Source organism: Camelus bactrianus, chromosome 6 (assembly GCF_048773025.1).
Source record: "Camelus bactrianus isolate YW-2024 breed Bactrian camel chromosome 6, ASM4877302v1, whole genome shotgun sequence".
Classification (NCBI taxonomy): domain Eukaryota; kingdom Metazoa; phylum Chordata; class Mammalia; order Artiodactyla; family Camelidae; genus Camelus; species Camelus bactrianus.
This window is the reverse complement of record NC_133544.1, coordinates 77,511,111-77,534,786: the sequence shown is the minus strand read 5'-3', so window position 1 is coordinate 77,534,786 and position 23,676 is coordinate 77,511,111. Positions and strand designations below refer to the sequence as shown.

At 44.4% G+C, this 23,676-nt stretch overlaps 1 long non-coding RNA gene across 2 annotated transcripts; it reads left to right on the top strand.

The window, feature by feature from the left end:
• The first annotated feature begins 3,343 nt into the window (after nucleotides 1–3,343).
• Nucleotides 3,344–15,264, top strand: LOC123619700 (uncharacterized). 2 transcript variants are annotated; one of them, XR_006728358.2, is made up of 5 exons: nucleotides 3,344–3,757; nucleotides 8,810–8,916; nucleotides 9,810–9,904; nucleotides 11,217–11,310; nucleotides 14,234–15,264. It is a non-coding gene; the product is annotated as an uncharacterized LOC123619700 (long non-coding RNA). The 2 variants fall into 2 exon arrangements; XR_012507285.1 differs by having other exon boundaries at nucleotides 8,810–9,104.
• The last annotated feature ends 8,412 nt before the right edge of the window (nucleotides 15,265–23,676 follow it).

The following is a 23,676-nucleotide window of genomic DNA, read 5'->3' as shown; positions in this document are numbered from 1 at the left end:
GGTTTGTGTCTCAGCTCCGTCCTCTGTGAGCTGTGTGAGCTGAGACAGACATGTGGTTTAGCCTCTCTGAGCCGCAGTCTCCTCAGTTCTGAAACAGCGGAATTTTTCTCTGCCCCATAAAGCTGTTGTGAAAGTGAAGTGGGATGAGAGCGTCTAGAACTGACTCACGGAGCACTTCTAATCAGATCTTAGGTCCCTGCTCTCCCCGTCCTCCCTGCCGTTCCAGAGTTCAACAGGCAGAAGGGAAGAGTCGTGACATCTCTCTGCGAGCTGGGGTCTTCACTTTCTCACCAGTTCCTAGACACTCTTTCCTATCCTCTTCTAACCGCCCTGTTTATTTTCAGCCGAACCAGCAGCGCGGCGCGGGACTTCACCACCAGGCGTCCCAGGAACTGGGCCCCATCTATAAAAGGCCAATGAAGGAGAGTCTGCCTGTGGCCTCATCAGTGGATGAGGGACAAAATGGCCAGGTCACTCAAACCCAGACAGACCCTTCCCCAGGGCCCCCGCGGGGGTAGCTAGTTATTACTGAGGCCCTCCAAGTCTTTAGACGCGGTTTCCTATTTGACTCAGACACATTGCTTACTTTATTCCAATAATTCCCCTGTTCTGACTGGTTTTTCGAATTCGTATTTTAACAGGGATTTAATTTCCCACTGCTGTCTAAGGAAAAGTCGCCCAAGCGCACGCTCTCCTGGACAACGGGGTCCCTGCAGTATCATCTTGTCACTGACGAGCAGTATCGACAAGTAACATCTGAACAGAGCATTATTATTCAGCCTCATGATCTCTTTAACTCCAGCTCATCCTCACAAGTCAGTGAGAGAGGCAGGATTATTATTGCCATTTTACAGATGAAAAAACAGAAGCTCAGAGAGGGTATGTGACTTGTCCAGGGTCATGCAAATGGCAAGCAGGGGAGCTATCTTTCTGAACCACCCCTCGTGTTCTTATGAACCACCCCTCATGTTCTTATTTTAATTATCATGATGTTATAATAATGATAATAAATCATAGCAACACTATGAAAATACAGAGCACCTGAGAGATACACAGAATTGGCTACTGAAAGACAGGTGTCCCAAGATTTCCGTACAAAGGCTGGATCCAGAATATCTATCGGTAATTCTCTTCTCTCCAACCACCGCTCCCTCCAACTTTCAGTCCCTTCCCCTCATTGATTTCAATATTCTTAGTTCCTGGAATAATGAGATTGATTTCACGGGAACACCTAATCGTGTTTTCCAATTTTAAAGGTACTTGCTTAAAAACAAAGAGAGGAACGACACTGAAATTACCAGGTGCCCCAGAGCCACGCCTGTTGTAGGAGCGGCAACAGCGGCAGTGTCCCTGGGGGACAAGCAGGATCTCAGGGCTCCCCCAGAGCCAGCGAATCAGAGCTCAGTGCTGAGCCAGACCCCAGGTGATTTGTCCTCAGTCTGCAGCTCTGAACCAGCTCCCAGGTGAAGCCAACACCTCTGCTCTCCTTCTGGAGCTGGGTCCTAGAACCTGTGTCTTTTCCGCTCCTCCCTCCAGCTCTCAGCCTCGCATCTCTGTGCTGTGGTGGAGTAGGGAGGGGATGGTTCTGACCTTTATCCTGTGACCCACACCAACTCCTCCTGCCGGCGCCTCCGCCTGAGCAAAAGCGGAGCGCAGGAGAGGCTCCGTAAGTGCCCCCAGGCAGCGGTCCTGCAGAGGCACCTAGGGTTTACAGCTGCAAAGCGGGTGCACTCAGTTTCGCATCGGGAGTCTCTCAGCCCACCTGCACGTGGCAGTGGGAGAACCTGCCTATGCAGCTGGTCTCGGTGTCTCTCTGTACCCGTGGCGGAACAGGGGAATAGCTGGGATGAGCTATGGCTGCAGTGAATCTGCTGTCATTCCGGACCATGGTTCTAAAGCCACATCAGGTGAAGATGGCATAGTTTATGGGGAGTTTTGTAGAATGTTCTCCCCATACACACACACACACACACACACACACACAAAATGGTGAGGTGATGGATGTGTTTAACCTTACTGTGGTAATCATTTCGCAATATATACATGTATCAAATCATCACAAGGTACACCTTAAACTTACACAAGGTTATATGTCAATTATACCTCAATAAAGGTGGAAAATGTATTTAATGATTCAGGGTTTGTATGTTCAATGTCTCTACACAATGACTCATGGTCTTTTTTTTTCCTTCAGTTTTTATTTTCTTTTCAAAAGATGGATTAACTTTTCATCATGTTATCTGAGAGATTTAGTCTCATAAAAGAAGTGGTTAAATTGTTTATTAATATTTTTTTTCCTATATTAATATATTTATATGCATACATGCACACATATGTATAGATACACACACCTATACATATTTGCAGTTTCTCAACCTGTCCTCTTATATCGGAACATTTAATCAATAAGATCTTTTTTTAAGTTTTTTTTTTACAATTTATTCTCTTCTCAGTGCTATAGTTGCTGTCCTTAAATAGTAGATCTAAATATTATAGATTACTTTTACCTTTATGAAAAAAAACCATCTTAAAAAGGAGGAAGTGAAGAAAAGAAAAAGTTAGACAAGCATGGCCTTAAACACACTGGACTCCATAACAATTACCATTAAAAGTTTACCCCTCATTAAGGGATGCTGAGTCATGTGACAGTTCAAACTGAAGTTTAAATAAAATCATCAGACAGCTCCTCTTCCTTTAATAATTTCTCCCCTTCTTAATAGTGCCCTTTACAGCGAAATGCAATATTCACATTTCTGAGAAATATACTAAAGGAAGGAACTAGCACAGGATGATGACAGATGATGCTTGCATTCAAGACAGCCATTCCCCTCAAGTCTCAGGTTCACAACTTAGGTGTTTATAACCCAAGGGGAAAAGAAGACAGGCAGCTCAGCCCATGTCCAGCCTGAAGCAAGACTGCTTTGCAGATGCCCCAAGGCCCTCTACAAAAGCCTGGAACTGGAGCTCAGGAGTGCTCACTAGCCACCTCTCCCCACCGGGACTTAAACTCAAACTGTACAAGCGGAGAAGGAAGGTAGACGGAGCAGAATAAAGAAGGTTATTGTGTATCACTCTTCCCTTGTTTTCACCTTTCCCTTTGCTAAGTCGGCTCATGTTTTATTTCAACTCAGTTTCTTCACTAAAAAATATAAATAAATAAAGATCTGATCTATACAACGTGTCCATCTCAGGCTTCACCAGCCAATAAGCACAGATTGAATTTTAGTGCCCAAACCTTAGTGGCTCCAAGCCCTGTACGTATTTAACTGCAGGCCCCACCCCACGCCATCACCAGGGTAATTGTCTTGTTATGACTCATCACCGCCGCTGTCTAAACTCACACTCTGTATTTCATGGACACTCTGCAACCCTGCCTCCATGTTTCCAGGGAGAGACCATTCTGATTGTAGAACACAGCTGCCGTCTCTTTTGCTGTTGCCTGAATCCTGCAGGAATTGAGAATCAACTGTTCTCCATGTCAAGGAAAGTGGAACGCGACCTCCCTACTGGGAGCCAGAGATCCTTATCACCACTCCTGCCCAGTCAGAAGCCGAGGGTGGGGCTGGGAAAGTCAAGGGAGGAAGACAAGGTTTCCTGCAGAAATTCAGCTGGAGCCTCAAAACTCCCCAGCCGTGAGTGATCCAACTCTTTCCTCCGCCCCGGGTGGTGGGTCTGAGCCTAGATCAGTAGCCCACAGGCTAGCAGGTCCTCAGAGACACAGCTCTGAAGGTGGAGATCCGCTTGCCTCCCTGCCGTGGTGAGTATCGCCTTCACCTGACTGAGGTGAAACGAGCTCAGGGCAACACTTTTGAAGTCAAGGGTAGAGAATGACTTCATTTCCAGTTTGAAGGGGAGTTAGGTTCCCCGAGCAAGATTACACAAGCCGCCCTCAAGTATTTAGGGATATATTCTTTCAATATACAAACACACACACACACACACTGCTGGTGTAACTGGTTGTGGCAAAATAGAGATGGAGGCAAATTATTTGACATGCTTCCCGAGGAGATATGGGGCCCCTGTGTCCTTGCCGCCCCCCTCCCCCCGAATCTGGCAGGCCTTTGTTTGACTAAGAGAGTAAGGACGGTGGAAGTGAAGCTATGCTGAGTTTGGCTCTGGCTTTTTTTTTTTTTAATAGTTTTTCTTTTGGGGGGGGGCGTAATTAGGTTTATTGGTTTATTTATGTATTTATTCTTAATTCTGTTTTTAATGGCACTACTGGGGATTGAACCCAGGACTTCGTGCATGCTAAGCACATGCTCCACCCCTGAAATACACGCTCCCCCTTGGCCCTGGCTTTTAAGGAAACTGGCAGCCTTGGCCTTGGGCACTTGGAGCCCAGCACCACCCCTTAAGAAATCTGACGCCCTTGCTTGAGAAACTATGTGCGGAGGCCCTGAGACTCCACAGAGGAGGAAAGGGCCCAGTGGAGTCCAGCCTTCCAGCCATGCCTGCCAAGGCCACAGGCATGCGGCTGAATGCCATGGAGTGACCCCAGTCACCTCGACATATTGCAGAGGACTCAACCGAGGCCCGCCCCATATAAAATGACTCATATAAAATGGTCATTGTTTTTAAGCTGGGGAATCTTCTGTTATGCAGCAATGGGTTCCTGGTTCCCCGGATGATGACAAATTCTGTAGGAGCCTCCAAGCTCTGTTCAGAACTCCCATTCCCTTGAGACCTCGGCCTGTTCCTTGTCCATCCCTTCTCACTCGACTGCTTTCCACGGGCTGCAGGCCCTCGGGGCCCTCAGATACATAGTCATCATGGGACCAACTAGGGACATTAGATGAGTTTCAACTTTTCTCCTACTGGTTGCAATTACTACACACAAAGAGAGGCCCTCCGTGTGTTGGACGCCCACCCTCCGCCCAGCCAGGATACCTGCTACACCTACTATACTGGTTGCCGAGATTGCTGTTTTAAAGCTTTTTTTTTTTTTTTAAGGAGATGAACATGAATCTGGAGGAAAAAGTAAATATTTTCAAAATTTTTCTTCTCAGTATTTGAGTGGAAGGAAAGATTCAGGGATGCAAAGTGCTTGAATCCTTCCTTATTTTTGCTTTGTAATCATTATGTTTTCTCTTCCCCAAACCTCAAGTCCAAAGGCCTGTGCTGCATTTCAGGGTACAAATCCAAACGTTTCCAGTTATGATTCTCCATTAGAGCTATTTTCTCCTCATTTTCTCTTTCTCGGCCCCTGCTAAAATTAGCGTTCCTAGCTGGAATCCGACGTTCACTCAGTGTGTTGCTCTGGCTCTGACTCAGACGCCAGGAACACCTTTTCAATCTGGTTCCCAGGGCGTCGGCATTGATGTGCTGCGCTGGTTCACGGGTATGATGTTCAGTGATGCGTAGTTCTTTCTGTTCTAAGGGGCTGCTTTGGACTGTTCAGCAAGAAAGACTGAGCAGCAAGGAACAGCCTAATCTTTCCCTGCTGACAAAGAGAATGTGGATGCCATGCTTCTGGATTCACAGCACTGATGCTCGCCGCCTGCGGTCAGCGGGGTTCGGGTGCGGCTCCCCGCAGGCGAGAGCTCACGGGTCCCCAAATGGCCTTTTCATTAGATTTGGGCACGAAGAGACCTTTTCTTAGCCGACTCGAAGCAAGGAGAGGTCAGGAATTTGATGGGTCAAAGTTACCATGTCCCATTTATCAGGGGATCTTTATTTTCTGATCCTCTCACATCAAGCTGTAGGGTGTTTGTGAAAAGCACAGAAAGAAATCAAGTCGGAGAAAGAACTGAATGGGTTAGTTAGGGCTTCTTGTTTCAAGTTATGGAAAAGCTAGGGTGGCCATATGATTTATTATCCAAACGAGGACACTCTGAGAATGAAAGGAGGCAATAATAATTATAATATATACATTATATAAGTATAATATGTAAAATAATATCTAATAATAGCTAATAATTATTCCAGAAAAACAGGTATAAACTTGGATTGTCCTGGGCAAACGGGCCTCATCTCCACCCGTAAAATACCCCAGCTTAAGTTGTCTTGGGCAATACAAGGGGTTCTCTAGCCCACATAACAAGAACTCCAGAGGCTGGGTGGGCTTTGAAGTAGCTCAGCCAGTTTCTTCCCAGGTCTCCCATCTGCCTCCCATCCCATCTGGATGGTAGCTTCATGCTAAGACTGGCTCTTGCCTTGGCCATGGGACTGGCGCCAGGACAAGTGGGAGCTCTGTGCTGCTGTTCTCACATTCGGCAACAGGGGGAGCACTTCTGTCCAGCCTTCCAAACAAGAATTTCCAGGTTCAGACACTTAAACATCAGGCTCCCACCACTGTACAAAAGACATGGCAGAGGAAAGGGAACGCCTTAATGGGTTTCAACCAACAAGAGCCCACCACTGGAGCTGTGATGGGGCAGTTTGGAGATGAGTGGCATTTTCATTAAATCTGGGTGATATTAAGATAGGAGAGGGGGATGAATACTGGAGGATAGCAGTAAACGTCAGCTCTGTTGGAGACAAGCCTGAAATTTAATCAGGTGACTCCTTTTATGCTGTGGTAGTTACGAGGGAGACTTCCTAGGTGTAAATCCAGGTTCTACAACTTACTAGCCACGTGACCTCGGACAAGTTGTTTAACTCAAATCTCCTTTTCCCAGTTAGGACAATAAGATATTGATAATATCTGACTTCTATAGTTGTTATGGGATTAAAGGAAATAATATAAGCAAAGTGCTTATGACATGGTCTGGTGCATAGTAAGTACTTAATAAATATTAGCTTCTATTGTAATTGGTCATTGAAGTGACTTCAGAAGGGTGTTCACGGGAATTTGTAAAGAAATGATAAGGTATCAATAATAGAGAAATCTATGTACTTGGCTGGGGATGAAATGAAGGCAGATGTAAGAGGCCGAGGAATCAGCAGAGTCAGAGCTGCAAGGGGAGAGGGGAGGCATGGCCCCAAGTAAGCAGATGAACAAAGTCAAGTTCCAGAAAATGCAAAATGGCTCCCATCCAAGAGGAGTCTGTCATCCTTAAGCATCACGACAAACTCCCTTAAAAGCCTTTTCCAATGCGTCATGGTCAAGCAATTCTCCCTCATATTCAGGATAAATCCCTCTGGTTGTCACATCAGTGCATTGTAAGTCTTCACACAGGATGAAGCATGAGTAAAGGTTGAACAGACACGGAGAGCTAAGATGGAGCTTTAGAGACGTAGTAGAGACAAGTGACAGGCTGAGCAACATCCATTTTTTAGTGACAGGGAGGAAAGGGTAGTGTCAGATGCCAGCTGTGATAGTGAGCATGAACGACGAGGGAGACCATGGTATCTGTGACAATGAGGGAGCGGGGAGAGGTTGGTCTGCTAGATAAGGAGCTGGATTTATAAACATAAGGTCGTGGTATGCTGGGGCTTTGACAGTAAAATCAGAATGGTGCTGGAACAGTAACAGAGACATGTTCTTTTCCTCTCCGTCCCTTCCGAGATAAAAAGGTGGTTAACAAGAGAGGAGGGGGGAAATGTTGCCAATCGTGAGAACTTTGTGCAATCTGGACACATTCTGTCAACATTTACAAATTAGAAAATCATCAAAAATGGATATTATCAAGAAGTCCTGCTTTTTGGTGTGCTGGGAGGGGGAGGGTTAGTGGTTTTTCTTTACTTTTCAGCAGCTTTGCTAACAAAAGTGGTCCTTTTTTGCAGCAGCTATCAATCAAGTGAGCCTTCTGCCTGATAAATGCAGTCTGAACTGTTCACCACAACCACACATGTGCAGTCACTGCAGATTTTGTTTCCCTGTGGATTTTCTAGGATATGAGTCTCTTATATTTAAAAAGAAGTTATATTTTCTTATGAGAGATGGTTTCAGTGAAAGACAAACTGAGTTACCCACATTTTGGTGGTTAATATAACTGCATTAAATGGAACTTCTCAAAAAAATTAAATGCATTTTCATTATAAAAAGATATCCAGGGCTTTGTAAGTACTTAACTGAACTTGCTATGCACATAGCACGTGGTCCTCATTTTGCATCAAAAATAATAAAGGATAAGGATCTACCTCTGAAGTTTGTGCTTTGGTTTGGAAGTAGAACTATCTAGTTGTATAACTGGTAGAAAATTGAAATCCAAAAGAGGATTATGTCTCCTGAAAAGAAGAGAATATGAAAAGAATTTGTTTTTTTTTTTTCTTCTGTTTTTGCTCTGCCAGCATACTTTGTTTGTGTCACAAACTGGATTTTTCTTGCATACCCGTCTTATCTCTATTATCAAATTGATGGCAAACAATGTGCTTTTTTACACACAGTAGTTGCTCAAAAAATGATTGCAAATGAATGAATGAATGAATGAATGAATGAATGAATCTATTATAGTTGAGAAAATCAGAGTCGAGTCCTGAATTTTTGAATGAGAAACATTGAAATATTACATGTATCTATGCAACCTTATGGACACAGTAAGGTTGCATGTTGCATTTTAAAATAGACCTGGTCTTAATTTATTAATATGTTGAAGAATGTAATACTTAATCACTTGACCTACTACTGTCCACTAGTCTCAATTATTTAACAACTTAAACTGACACTTAATAAGTATGTAAATCGGAAGCACCTAACGTAATGCAGGTATCTTCCTAAGTGCCAATTATATGCCTCAACATTCCTTTCAATTTGAATGTGTTAGTCAGAATCTAATTACACTGCTTTATAGCTGATGGAATTACAGAAAGAGACGATTTCTCTCCTACATACTTATTAGACCTCAGTAAGTGTTCCTTTGCAATCTGTTGCTATTCAATTACCAAGTAATAACTGTCTTAATGAATCTAATTGAAATGCTTATTTCAGACGCAGATCACACACCAAAAAGGAGGCTTCACTTGGAGTGCTTCCCGCAATGGGGCCAGACTTGTTTATCCAGCAAGAAGTGACTTCACTGGGAAGAGGCTCACAGGGTGAGAGCTTTTGCCGAGTTTCAAGGGCATTCACTTCTCCATGGTTCATGTATCATAAAACGTAAGCCCCTTCACAAAACCCTGCTGCTCAAGCCCGTGCCTACAGCAACGCACCACACAGCATGCTTCTCTTACAATGAGAAATGCTGGTTTAGCTTTCTCCATGAAGACGGAATAATAATAAAGATGTAAGTATCAATAGCTAATGTGTACAAGGTACTTCCAAGTGCCAACGCTGCCTTTACATATAGAATCTCATTAATCTCCACAGACCCCCTAAGAGGGGTACGTACTGTTATTGTGCCCGTTTAACAAATGGGGAACCAGGAGAGTTTATTTTTTGGAGAAGGGCATATTCACACAGCAAATAGGCGAATAAATGGAAGAGATGGTAGAGCAAGTCCAGGCTAACTGGCTCCGACCGTGTAAACCCACAAAAGCAAGGTTTGAATGTTAGAGCTTAGTTGATGCAACCTCTTGTTACTCCGGATATTGAGGACTGAGGCTCACACAGCAAAGACGGGTCTGGATCCTGAGCTCCAGCCCTGTGTACTCTGACCTAAACGATGCTGCATTGTTTAAAAACAACAAAGTAGCTGCAAAACAGAAACAACAACAAAACCCCTTGACTTTGATGTTCTACCTCATACTCCCTCCTGTCTCCCTCCATCTTTTTCTAATGTTTTGTTTGGATCAGCAATTGAGTTTCAAACTCATTTATCTCACGCTTATGATAGAATTTGTTTGAAAGAATTATAAGAGGGCAGCCCAAAACAATACCACTGTGCTTATTTTTCTTAAACGAGAAATTTAAATTTTATTGGCACAAACAGGAATGTGAAATGGATTCAGGGAATCATAGATCACTGACAATTCACCCTTTTTTTACACAGATTCCCCGTAAGGCTGCCCCATTGAAAACCACCCTTGGAGACCTGGGTTGGCCACAGAGCTGTTGACATGGATGTGCCAAGCCCAGAGACTCACTGTAAGTCAAGTTAACCCCAGCAGGATGTGATCCTCCTCAGACTGTGTCTCATAGTCACACTGATGGGCAGATAGCACAGCACAGTCCAGCTTCGGGACATGCGTACCCTGCCTGGAGTTTCTTCTCCAGAAATGATGGTGTGGTCAGGAGATACCACAGTGATTGCAAGGATTTCTACTGGAACAATGTCTCTGTGGAATTTACAAGGATTTTTAGATACACACACACAAAACCGTCTGACAAGAATAACAGCCACACTTGATATAAATTATCCAGGCTTGTGGAAGCTCATTTTACGCACACATGTGGTTTTTCTTCTTCGCCCCGGTCCTTCCCGGCGGTGGCTGGTGTCATGGCTCCAGTTATGAGCAGCCAGAAATGGGGTTGCTCTGTCTTGTTCCTGTCCCATGTTGGCATCTGTGCAGAATTCTTCTCATTTTAATCTGTGATGTTTTTCTCCACGCTGGTCCACCCTGGCTTCAGGGGTTTGCTTTAAGACTCCTTTTGCATTCACGCAGGATGACTTTTTAAGGAGCAAGGACCCTCATATCTACCCAGTGAACACAGATTACAGAGGCTTCTAACAGCTGTAACTTCTTTTCTTTGGAAAGAAAACAACTAAGCTATTTACCCTCTTGAGATGAGCCCTGAGATCCTCCCGCCAGCCAACGGAATCACTTTCGAGTTCCATCGACGTGTCACACGCTGTACTCGGTTCCCTGACTCCAGGCCTTGCAGCCTAGACAAGTACACCTTATGGTTTTTGGAACACTCCCAGGAATGTCCTTACAGTGACGTCCAAGGGAAATTCGCAGTGGAGAACAGCGAACACACAACGGAGAAATGAGAGTTTAACTTAATTCTGTTCTTCCTGAACTGAAAAAGCCTTGAATGAGGCTTCACGTAGATACCCAGCAGGCAGAGACCAATTCTGTGCCGAGAGAGTGATTTACGAAACAAAATGAAAGAATTGCCAAGAACTTAAGTCCAAAGTTGATTTTTTTTAAGGCAAATGACTACTTATATGTATAGCAGGATCATATGAATTTGAAATCTTTTCATTTGAAATTTTAAAATATTTTAAGTGTGAAATCGTGTGGGTGTCTACTATCGTTACAAGCAGTAGATTTAGTAGAGCATGTAAAACATTTTTTGTCACCAGGGAATAGAAGGTATAGTATTTACAGAACATACACTACAATCTGTACTCTTACTTGATTTTTTTCAAGATAGTAGGCTGTTTGGATTTGAATCTCGACACTGGTTGTTTACTTATTAACTATGACTATTTTTACTTTGCTGTTGCTTTAAGGTACACGGTGTCAGCAATCATTGAAGCGTGGCATTACTTTGCGGGTTGCCAGAGGACCCCTGCCTTGAATGCAGTCTCAGGAGCGACTCTCCAGGTTTGCACACGCTCCTCCTTTATTCCCGTCACCAAGCAGCTCTCAATGCAGCTCCGGCCCTGGAGGGTCTCCCTGTCTCTTCCCATGCTCTCTCTCTGTCTCACCCTCTCTCTCTCAGCGTCTCTCTTTCTGTGTCACTCTCTGTCCTTCTGTCTCTCTCTGTCTCCTTTTGCTTCTTCATGGCTCTTTCATTTTCTTCCTAAAACATCAAAACCAATTTTGAGACTTCTGACTTTGGATCTAAAGAGTTGATGTGAGTAGAGTTTCATGATCTAAACTCTGGATTTGAAAATCTTGATGTAGAAGGAAAAGAAATCATCCCAGGCTGTTAGGAAAGACATGTAGTATAAAGGGGGCCTGGACCGAAGAAGGAGGATTTCTCTCATTCATTCAGCACATATTTACTGAGTATCAAGTCTGTTCTGAGAGTGAAGCCGTGAATGAAACCAAGTCCTGCCTCTGCGGAGCACACACTCGGCTGGATGAGACAAGTCGATAAAACACCAATTAAACTGGGAAATACCTGGTCCTGATGAGTGTTAGGAAGGGGATGAAGAGAGCCACTAGGGCTTGGGAGGAAGGGGTTATTTTGAGTAGGGAAGCCCTCCTGTGAGATGGTAACACGTGAACTGAGACCCCACAAGCTGAGCAACTGTAGATAAATTACTTAACCTTACTGAGTCTCTCCGGGTGAAATTAGGTCTGAAGTGCTCAGTTTATTGCAAGGACAGAGGAGGGGAAATATATATATATAAAGTGATCCAACCAATAGTAACGGTTACTGTCATGGACAAAATACTGTATCAATTAGGGTCTGAGCAAGAGAAATAAAACATAATCAAATTAGGATTATTTGAGTAGAGTTTAAGAGAAAAAGAATTTACAAAATTTTTTGTAGGGAAATGAGAATGGAAAATGCAGTACCTGAGGTCTAGTGAGAGCAGACAGCAATTCTCATCTCTAGACCTTGAAAGAGAGAACAGAGTGTGGTTACTGGCCAGAGAGAGAGTCCAGTGGAGCAGGCAGCCAGGCTGAGCTAAAAACCTTCGGTTTCCTGGCTTGGAGTCGTTTGAGGGTCCCCTCTGTGCAGGGCTGGGCTAGGCACCGCCAGGGATTACCAAGATGTGCTAGGTATGGAGTCTCCTACCCACAGGCTCACAGTCAAGGATGGGAAATGCCCTGCACGTGTGCTGGTTGGTTGCAGTGAAGAAAAGGCTAAGGCCCAGAAAGGGAGGTCAGAGAAAGACTAGGAGTCCTGGGGTCAGACCACTTCCGGCCAGCAGATCAGGGGAAGTACCAGAGAGGAGGTGGCCGTGTTTGCCCTGGACCTTAAAGGAGGCCCAGGGTTCACATATGCAGGGGTGTATGTGGTGGAAAACCCTGCATGTGCAGAAACTAGGAAATTAGTTCAGCTGGAGCCTCTGGCACGTGAAAGGGATTTCGATTTTGTCATTTCTATGAAACCATCCTCTCACTGATCTCCTTTCTTCCTTCAATCTATCCCTCCCCTGCCCTCTTTTGCTGACTTTCTCAATTTGTTTTCCTTGTTCTCTTCCATGAGAGGAGGATTTGGGTAGAAGGGCAGATGGGAGGGAAGTGGGGCCCTGTGAGGTGTCAGAAAAGCACTCAGTCCATCATTTCCCCAGCTGTAACTCGGCCTATTCCAGAGATCACTGACAGGGCGGGAAACGATGGGGAAAGGAAACAAAATGACTCCAGGGTGAAGGCTAGTTACCTTACCCCTTTAACCCGATCCTGCTTCTCTCCCTGTTTTCTGAGAACCAAAAGCAGAAAACATGGAACACAGGAGGGAGACAGATTTTACAGGATGTTCATGGGGCCTTTGTCCTTCAGTTGCCACTACAGTTTTCCTGAAACTGACTCACTTCACTTCCACCCCCGTGCACACCCTGCCTTGCACTGGAGTCAGGTACAGCTCCCTGGCTCCGGGGCAGCAGAACTCTCCAATGAGATGTGCAGTTCCCCGGGCCAGAGGTGCTTCACCTGCACAGGAAGGAAAGATGGATACACTGTCCTGGGCCTTTTTGTGTGCTTGTTTTTGGTTTCTTCCTTCGCCGTGGAAGCCCAGTTAAAGTGGAAAATTTAAGCTCAGTGCTTTCCCACTGGTCTCTCTAGGTGTTTCCATGCTTCTCAGCAGTGGACACTCTCTAAATGTCCAATGAATGAATGAATGTTTGCAAAACATTCTGGGTTGGAGAATTATCATAGCATCACACTGTGTGCACTCTAATTGTCATTTCAATCTTTGTTCTTGCCTCCAGTAAGCCTTGACTCCATTGGCAGGGTGGGGGTGGGAGTGGGGACAATACTTTGTTTATCTGTGAATCTCCAGTAACTAGAAGACCATCTATGGTCCGTAATAGGCCCTCAGTGAATACTTGTTTGAATGAATGAATAACTAAATTACTGAATGAACAATACTGGCTTCTTCGGGGGACTTAGGGAAATGATGGGAGATGAGAACCCATCACTGAGGCCATACTGGGAAGGGCCTTGTGCACAAAACTAAGAAGGCTGGGTTTTTTAATTTATTCTTTTTGCTGTAAGAAATGACTGAAGCCTTTTAAACAATCAGGGAATAATTTAGTTGACCAAAAGCTGTTTTAGAAAGATCATTCTGATGGTCATATAGAAGATCAGTTGGTGGGTGCAAAGTCTGATGTTCATATGTTCATCTAAGCTTCTGTTGCTTTCAAACAGTGATCATGAAAACTTTAATGAACAAAGGGCTTTTTAGTCCAAATATAGATGTGGCTGCCTTAAATCTATTGTCTATTAATGGAAATAAATACACGTTAGCCACCAAAAGGACACAGCCTAAGAGTGTTGGATAGTTTCAGCAGACAACATGTCCTCGTGAAATTAGTGTAAACTGAATGTGTTTGACTATTTATCATTTCAGTAAAATACAAGGTCACAAGGAGCTTCTAGATCCTCATGGCAGCCAAGACGATCCTCAAACTAAGAATGAGAAGTGCTCCGCTTCTTACTTTGGGAAAGAGAGTTCTTTGATGCCTGTGGCCCTTTAAAGTGCTGGACATCTAGTTGCATGATTTTGTAGCCACTCTAAGATTCAAAAGGTTGGACTTGTAGCAGCGCATTGTTTCCTTTGTCTTTGCCATCTGAGTCGTGGGCACCTGGTGGTCACAACTCAACATACAGTCTTGGTTAATCGCCTGGGATTTTTCCATCAGAGCGAACTGAAATGTGCTGGCCTGTAGCTGAGGGTAAGTCAGGGCCATCTACGTGTGCTTCTCGCACCTCTGAAGCATCCAAACACCTCGTTGTCAACATAGCCTCATAAATATTGATTACTTGTGATGACATATTATAAATGGCTGTAAATTTTTTACAGCTCCTTCCATCAAACAGTGGAGTCTTTTTGGCCTACCCCCTGTATCTGGGCTAGCCTTCTGACTTGCTCTGACCAGAAGGAAGTGGCAGATGTGATTCTGTGTGATTTCCAAGCCGCCACTTAAAGAGGTCTCGGAGCTGCCACTCTCACTCTCCTGGGACTCCACAGCTTGAAGCAAGCCTGGGACAGCCTCTTTGAGAGAGAGACAGACAGAGAGAAAGAGAGAGAGAGCCTATAACATCAGAGGTCCAGCCATCCCAAGATATGTGAGGCCAACAAAGACCAGCCAGCCCCACAGCCAGCTCTACCAACCAACGCACTGCAAGTGCATGAGAAAGCCCAGCCGATGCCACGTGGAGCAGAGGTGCACTGGCCCTTCTGAGCCCTGCCCAGAGCGCCGGCCCATAGGGCTGTGGGAAATAGTTCTTCTTGTCAGCCATTCAATTTGGGGGTGTCATGGTAGACAGAATTCTAAATATGGCCCCCCCAAGACTCTCATTCCCATATTGTTCAATCAAATATTAATACAGTTACTGCTGTGAAGGGATTTTTCAAATATAATTAAAGCTTCCAAGTCAGTTGTCCTTGTAATAAGAGCCTCAAGTGATCATTTAAAATGGTGAAGTGCGCAAATTAAAATCAGTGAGTTCTCTCTGGATTTTCTTAAAGTTTTTCTTAAAGATAGAGGGAGTCACGTGGCCAGGAGTACCAGCAGCCTCTAGAAATGCAGAGTGACTCCAGGTGACAGCCAGCACGGGAGCCGGGACCTCAGCTGTTCCACCGAAACTGAGTTCCACCATCAGCCTGAACGAGCTGGAAGCAGATTCCTTCCCGGAGCCTCCAGGGAAGGGCCCAGTTCAGCCGAGACCTTGCTCACAGCCACGTGAGACCCTGAGCAGGGAATCCAGTCCAGCCTACAGAAGGGTATGCTCACAAGCCTCTAGTGTGTGCTAATTTGTTATGCAGCAATAGAAAATTAATACAAGTAGTTTATTTCAGATGACAGATACACTGACTAACATTGTTATGACACACAAGAAAGGCATAACACAGAGCAGGGATTTCTGATTCTGGCTGAACATCAGACTCTTGTGGAGCACGCTTGGAATATACCAGTGCCTGGGCCCAACCCAGAGATGCTGATTTAATTGATTTAATTGTTCTGGGATGTGGCCCAGGCATTGGTAGATTTGAAAAGCTCCCCAGGTGATTCTAATATGAGGCCAGAATTGGAAACCACTAATATAAAGCAAGTTGTATGTGGGCGGATAGATAGATGGGAGAGATTTCCAGCCCAACATCCCTCTGCTGGGAGATAAGCCCCTTGAGCACGGTGGTGGTTCTCTCAGCTAGCTAGGGTGCGTTCAACTGGAAGAAACAATCTCCCATCAGCAACGGGACAAGGAGAACATTAACAACTCCCTTAATAGGACGCCCAGATACGAGGGACTTCAGAGCTGGCGAGTGCAGCAGCTCTACATCTCCATCTTTGCTCGGCCGTCTTCAGCGTGTGGGCTTTCCGCCCGGTTTACTTCACGGTACCAAGATGGTAAGTACAGATCCTTGCCCCGTATGTCACTCCCCTCCATCCAAAGGAAGGGAGCTTCTCCTCATGTATTCCCTTCTGTTAGGGAAGGAAGCCTTCCCCCAAAGCCTCCCCAGACTTCTGCTGAGGCTCCACTGGCCAAAACTGGATTACATTTCCATGTCCTCAATGTCAGAGAGACTGAAAACGAACTCAGCACTTTCCGCCTCTATTACAGTGGGAGGCGGGCTCTCCTGGCAAGCTTCACGCAGCGGAAGGAGGCGGGGAGGTTACCAACCACGCTGATTCTTTCATGCATCTCCTTGTGCTCATATAAAGAAACGTCTTTCTGTGTCTCTATACACATGCGCACACGAGCAGGATTGGGTCGTCGATGGTCTTTACTGTGGTCATGCTTCTTCTCACATTCGATTATTGTAATTATTATAGTTTTATTGCACATCAGCCCAATATCAAGTATTTATACCTGGTGTTTATCCTTTAGTAATTTTCTCAGTGCTTATATAAATCGTCAAAAAAAGTGCATATACTTCTGAGATGGGGGGTTCATTATTTATTTACCAAAAAAAGATCATATAGTATATTATAGAAATTCTTTCAAGTCAAGTACATACAGACACAGGTATTTTGCTCACTAATCTCTAAATAGTATCCATTACTGCCCAACTCTTCTCTGCTTTCTCTCCCATTCAACTCTCCTTTCCACTTTCTTCAGCTTTTATCAAAAAGTTTAATTAAAACCGAGAACAGAGGTTTTAGCCTACCTCATACTTTGTTGTTCGGGATGTCAGGGCAACACAGTTATGAAGCAAAACGTTTTCTAACTACTCCTCTATCTTTCCACTAGTTGCCTGCACTTAGAAGAGTTTTCTGGGTCTCCTGATATTTAGCTTTTAAGATCCTTCATTCTCTTTCTAATTTCCCACTGAAAGCCTGTGATTTATTTTGTCCCTCCTAAGCCTCTGGAAAACGCATCCTTTCCTAGGGGAATGTAAGACCATGGGATGGTGTCTTGCATTTGCAGAGATGCCACATGTCCCCGGAATTTTTACTACCCAAATGGTAGAAGTTGTCTATTGCAGACTGGTGAGGAAGGCATTCTTCCCAGACCCCCTTCTCTTTTTCCATATCTATTCAAACACTGAAGGGAGTTTCTTCACAAAGCTCTAAAATCCAACCATTCTGCCAAGAAGTTCTGTTTTATTTTGTTGTTGTTTGTTTTTAGGAGCTGTGTGGCCTTTTCTGTTGTCTTTTAATCAGATATGAACAAAACCAAACAGTTGATAAACACGTTTATATACATAGTAAACCTGAATCCTTTCGTATTTCTTCTAAACAACTCCCTAAATATAGCAGTGTCTGAGTAAAGGAGAGAAGAGAAAAAGTAAAAGAGCTGAACGTTGGAAAAGACATAAAAATCATTCAAAAAAGATGGCAACAGAATTGTGACTCCTGGCCACTGTCAGTTCAGGCACAGGGCAGTAGCTTTGTCAGATCAGGGCCTGATCAGATTCCAATCAAATGTGACTAAGGCCCTAAAGCAGCAGGGTCTTAAAAAGTTGTAACCGACCTGTTTTCAGTGTGCCCAGGCCACCCATTTAGCTACTGGAGAGTTGGAAATGAAAATTATTCAACTGAGGTGATTTCACATGTAAAGATGAGAAAAAGAACTCTTTCTCTGGAGAGATCTCTTCATCCCCTGGCAGTAGGTGACCAAACTAATTCCAAAGACACAAGTTCAGTTATGTGATTAATTTAAGTTTTTTCAACTATGGGGGTAATTTTCTCTTCAATGGCTTCATTCTCCCTTTCCCATCCTACACTTGTTTTCAGAGACCAAGAACTTCCCATTGAATTGTCTTGGCTGTTGACATTTGATGTTAAGTTAAAACAGCAGAAACGCCAGCAAAAAAGATATGATGACACATAGCTAAGCCCCTAAATGCCGATTTAGAGGTTGAATTCTATTTTAGCTGACTATACCGGTTAAGGTTACCCAAAAAACTTCTTTAATCCCCTTGAAAGTGGTCCAGGCTACAATAGAGAGGAGGGGCAAAGTCACTGCTTTGAAGGGAGAATTTGTTAAACTGAGAAAATTCACTTTGAATAAGGGGGGAGCAGTGGGAGGGGCGAGGGAGGAAACTCAGGGAGCTGTGGAAAGGGGCGTGGCTTCCCTGACAGCCTTGATTGGTGTGCTGTCACAGAGGAGCGGGGTTTGCGCTTCTAATTATTTTGTATTTTCACAAGTTGTCATTACCGTAACAGTCTCATTGTCCTCAGACCTACCTGTTCTCTATTCATCTGCTTTCTAGCTTTCTGTTATGCTGGAATCCAGGGACGAGAAGACAAAGGAGAAAATGGGCCTTTCCAGGTTTCCATGTCTTTGCCTTTTGAGACAGGCAGGAGGCTGACGTAGCTTCTCCATCCTGAGGTCCTGCTCTGGTCTCTTAGCATCTCTTCACATCCTGTTCAGCTGCTGCTCAGGCTGCTCCTCCTGGGACCTAGTCCTTCCCTCAGAAACCTCTTTTCTGCCTTTTGGGACTTTCACAATTTTCATGTATCATCAGTTCAGTCCTAGGATCTCCAGCTAAAAATGAAATACACTGTTTAGACACCTTAGAAACCAAAGGACACTGAGTTCGATCACCACCGGAACATCTCCCTCTCAGCTAAATCAGACCATCCTGGAGTTTATTTTCAGTGGTGAGCAGACTTCACGTTTGGAGACCAGATACTTGATCAAAGTCAGGGATTTTTTTTTTTTTCCTTTTTGCAAACAAACTTAGAATCAAAATTAAAGACACTTCTCCAAAAAAATATGTTTGAAAGAAGTACATTTCAAAATGATACGTTAAGTTTTAATGATTGCAGGTTTTTAGGATCTTGGGGTGTTTCTTTCTAGACTCCCTTCTATGTGTATATTTACACTTAAAATAATTTGAATTCTGTTGCTTTCTTCAGTTAAATATTTTACCATTTTTATTAAATAAATTTATGATAAATATTTGTGTAAATTAGGCAAACATCAAGAGCTCAACTGTTTCCACCTCTCTCGAGGTGGGCTGCCTAGGTAATTGGAAAAAGTAGCTTAGTAAATTCAGGAATTCAGGGCTTATTCGGGAAGCAGCCTTCACTTGGGCAGTCTGAAGAGGCTGTCAACAAGCCAGGTTGAATCTTAAGTTTTGATTTCCATTTTATGAGTTGCCGCAGATACATAACTGACCAAGAAACATCCACACTGCCTAGACCAGCGAATGGTCCTCTCTCAGGTCCAGCCTGAGATGTCCTTGAACTTTGGCGCTTAACTCAGATGCCCACCACCCTCTAACACCTGAGATTTTCAAGTTTGCAGAAGTACTCCAAGGGTCCCATTTCCTTTTTACACTTTCTAAAGCTGTCCCCCAAACGCATGGCCTGCTCCTTTTAGAATGTTTAAAGAATTCGCCACTCCTCTTATCCTGGGAACCTGATTTGCAAATGCTCAGTGGTCTGTGCTTCTGCTGTGCTTCTTAGCATTAAGGGCTGCGAGCGTCTGGCCAGGCCCCGCCCTCTGATTTAGGATAAAACCCTGAGGCAGTCATCAAATTTGTTCCTTCAACGGACATTTTCTATGTGGTTGCTCCACGCCTCACAGGAGGCTAGGCAGCTCAGATGATCAGAAAACATTCTCCTTTAAGATAAAGTCTGACTCCTATAGCACCCCGCAACCATAGGAAAGAGCAAAAAAATCACAACCGTGTTTAACTCCCAGTGTGCAGCTCCAGCTCAATATGCAGAAATTCCAAAATAAGAAATAAAGTGAATTCTCCTCCAAGACTCTCTGACAGTCCACAGATGTAGATCTGGCAGGATGCCCAGAAACTTAGATGGGTACAATTTGGATACATCAGGTCAGTTTCCTTTAACATCATCTCTAAATTATTTTTCTTTGGTTGCTTTCAGCCTACAGTACTGCATCAGCTCAATCTGGGGATTTTTTTTTTCAAATAATTGATTTGGCATGTTCATTATGATGGCCAAGCATGTGACGGAGTCACTAAATGTTTCATTTTTCACTGGATATTTGGCATGTACCCCTGGATACTGTAATTATTCTACCCTTTGTCTCTCATACATAAAGTACGGGAGAGAAGCCATCATTTCTGATAGAACACTGATACTTTCTTTCAGCCCTTTCATGGAGTGTGTTGGTTTGTGCACAGGGCAGGAGTGTGAGAATATGTGAATTAGCCCTGATTTGTGACTTGGCTGTCATCTATATTTCCATAGTTGTCACAGCCCCGCAGATCTCAATTTCTGAAGCTTGAACACGGGAAAGTCAAATCTTATCCCTTTCCGACAAAAAGCACGTTGCTAGGGCTCAAAAGCACCAGAAAACCTAAGAGAAAACTGTTCACCCCTGCCAAGTGCTGACCTCCTGTCCGGTACCAAAGGATGTGCTCATCATAGTTTCTAAGTAAATAAGGAAAAAAATCCCAAAGACTCTCAAACTAGGTCTGTGATTGGGTGAGTGATCAATTGTGAGCCCAGATGTCTGTGAGCCACAAGGGTGGACACACAGAATATACAAGGTGGGTCTTATCTTTTAATCGGAATTCAGTGTCCCTTGGAATTGCTACATTCAGAGCAGCAGCCTGACCCCTGACAGCAGCAGTGGTGGCTTTCTAGACCAGAGCCGTCCAATCAGTGCTTCAGTGGCACTGGCTACATTCTAACTGCTCAGAAGCCACATTTGGGCAGCACAGATATAGAATGTCTCCACCAGCACAGGAAGTTCCAATGGACAGGGCTGTCTGACACTGACAAATCTTCCTTCTCATCACTGCTTCAACTGGCCTTAAGATGATCTTTACAGCAGCATTAGCCCAACTCACAAAAATGAAGACCAGTCTGAAGCATCTGAACCAATGGCCATATTTTCATACTTTCCTTCACCCAAGCCCAGCATGAGAGGCTGAGAGAAGCCAAAGTGCATACTATAAAGAGATTTATCAACCAATAATCAATAACTAATTCCAAAAAGAATTCTATCATGGGACAGGGTCTAGAAATATTCTATTTTCCTTCATATGTGCGTCCCAGTTGATTCATGGTCTGAATATCCAGGATTTGACTACCCTCCCCCGTCTCCTCACCCCCGATTCCTCTGTAAATTAAAGACTGATTTTATTATAGGTCCACTTCCCCCTTATGTATGGTATCACATCTATTTGATAAAGAATGCAACATTGGCAGAGATTTAAGTGTTTTGCGTGTTATATATGCAAAAAGGGTAAACATCAAATGCAGACACAAGCTAAATGGCTTAAAATGCATTGTTTATCATGCCTTATTTTATTGCTAATCTCATATATCGCTCACATCTAACAGGGAACAGGCCTCACACGTCCATAAAACCGTAGCCTACAAACCAAGCTATTAGAAGAGTAATATTTAAGCATAGCAGCCATAAAATAGCTAATGGAATTATAGAGGTGACAAATACTGCAGAACTGTCAGGGAAGTGGATGTTGAGTGATCTCTTTTCAAAAATGAGAAAACTAACGTCAAGGGAGGTGTGGTGCTGCAGTGACTTGATGTGTGTGGAGTCGGGATTAGCGCCCAGCTCCCAGGCCTGGGCTCAGGGCTGTTTCAGACACTTTGTTCTTTGCCCTCCTCTGATAAGGAGGGTGAAGGAGATGAGCTGGGAGGGGAGAGGAGGGGAGAAGGTTGGCCTCTCTCAGATGGCAGGAGGGCGAGTCCTCCTGGTACCTGGCTAGCACCTGGGCCATACAAGGCCCCCCACCTTGTATGGGAGACACGCTTTCTTCTTAGCCTGAACCAGCATCTCCAGTGTTCCACGTGGCTTCACAATGGCCATTTCCCCCAATGACTTAAATGCCAACCAATGGGGTTTCTGGAACCAGAGTACAGGGGGTCTGCCTTGGTTAAATCATTTTGTTTCTTTACAATGCCTTTTTAAATGAAACTCTCCAAGTGCTCTAACCCCATTTCTCTCAAACGGCATGTAAGTATTTATCTTCAGGATTCAGAGATATGATTTTGGGGATCTGTAAATGAAATTCAGCTCTCAGTCCGAACCATTCATTAAATTATCAGAGATGTCCATGATGGAGAAAGGCTAAGATCTGCTACAAAGGGAAAAGAGAACGATGTACTTTTCTGACCAAAAAGAAAATCACTGAACCCAAGAAAACTAGTGTAATGGCCAGAAGGCATAGTAAACACTAACTCAGTAGAAATAGACAGTGGAAAAGAGAGGGTACCACGCTCAAGAAGTGAAGCAAGGCTGAAGGTGCATTTCCCTTGCTTGTGTCTTCCTTCATTCATCTGTCCAGACCCTAAACGTTACAGATCAACTTTTGCAAGTGGGTGAGATGGGAGACACTTCACCGTTGTCCCCAGCACTGCAGGAGTCTACAGGATGACACAGATGCCCTGTCAGGGGGAGGTTCATAAGCCCGCGTCAGGCTCTGTGACTGGTGGCACCGCCTTGCTGCCTGAGTGGCTGGAGTGGTGGCAGTTGTAAAAAGGGGCAAACAGGCCTTCCATCCCACTTTTTCTCTTACAGAAGGATGCCTGCCAACTCTCCCTCAGATCTCTAGACTGGCGCATGGCATGATAGGGGAAAAAAGGACCACTGATGCTACTGAAATAACACTGCAGTGCGGCCCCTCGGTGAGATGACACCATGAAAGAGGAGGCCTGAGGCAGGAAATGTGGTGACTCCTGCTTCTGCAGAGAGGCTACTGAGGCTCTTGGTGAAAATGTGGCCATACAGGAGGTGCCGAGGGGCTTCGGCCAGGAGCAGCCGCCAAAACCAAGATCACAGGAATTGCTACAAACACTCCTCTTATCTCTCCCAGCAGAGTCGTGACACCCTCAACGTCCACAAGAGGCAGTGACAGCAGCCACTAACAAGTGCCATGCTGAGGGGGAGACGAATGGAGTCTTAACTTCACCTCCCGTTTCAATGGTTGAATCTCTTAATAAGCCGTGTTCAGTTGCAACAGTGGCACTGAGAAATACCCTCTACCAAAGAGTAAGGAACGTTCCCTGGAACCTGATGTACCAGCTCTAACGGTAGACTAAAGAATAGGAAAAATTTCGTGAGAGAATCCAAATCATGGATTTTAAAAATGCCTATTGAACTAGAAATATTAGAATGAGGTGAGTCACTGGTATGCTGGCCTGAAGCCCTGGACTGTTGATGCAGTACAGTTCATCTGGTTTTCTGAATCGTGTGTTTCGGAGGGGCTCTGCCCATCAGTATCAGCCTCCCAAGAAGAGACTGGTGGTGTAACCATGACCCGGAGGCAAATACTCCTGGTAAGACTATTTTGGTGTATTTTTAAAATAACTCTCACTGATGTTGACTGACTTAAAAATATTTCAAAAACCGGATACCTTATAAACCTCTTCGCGATCAAGAGGAGGGACCTGA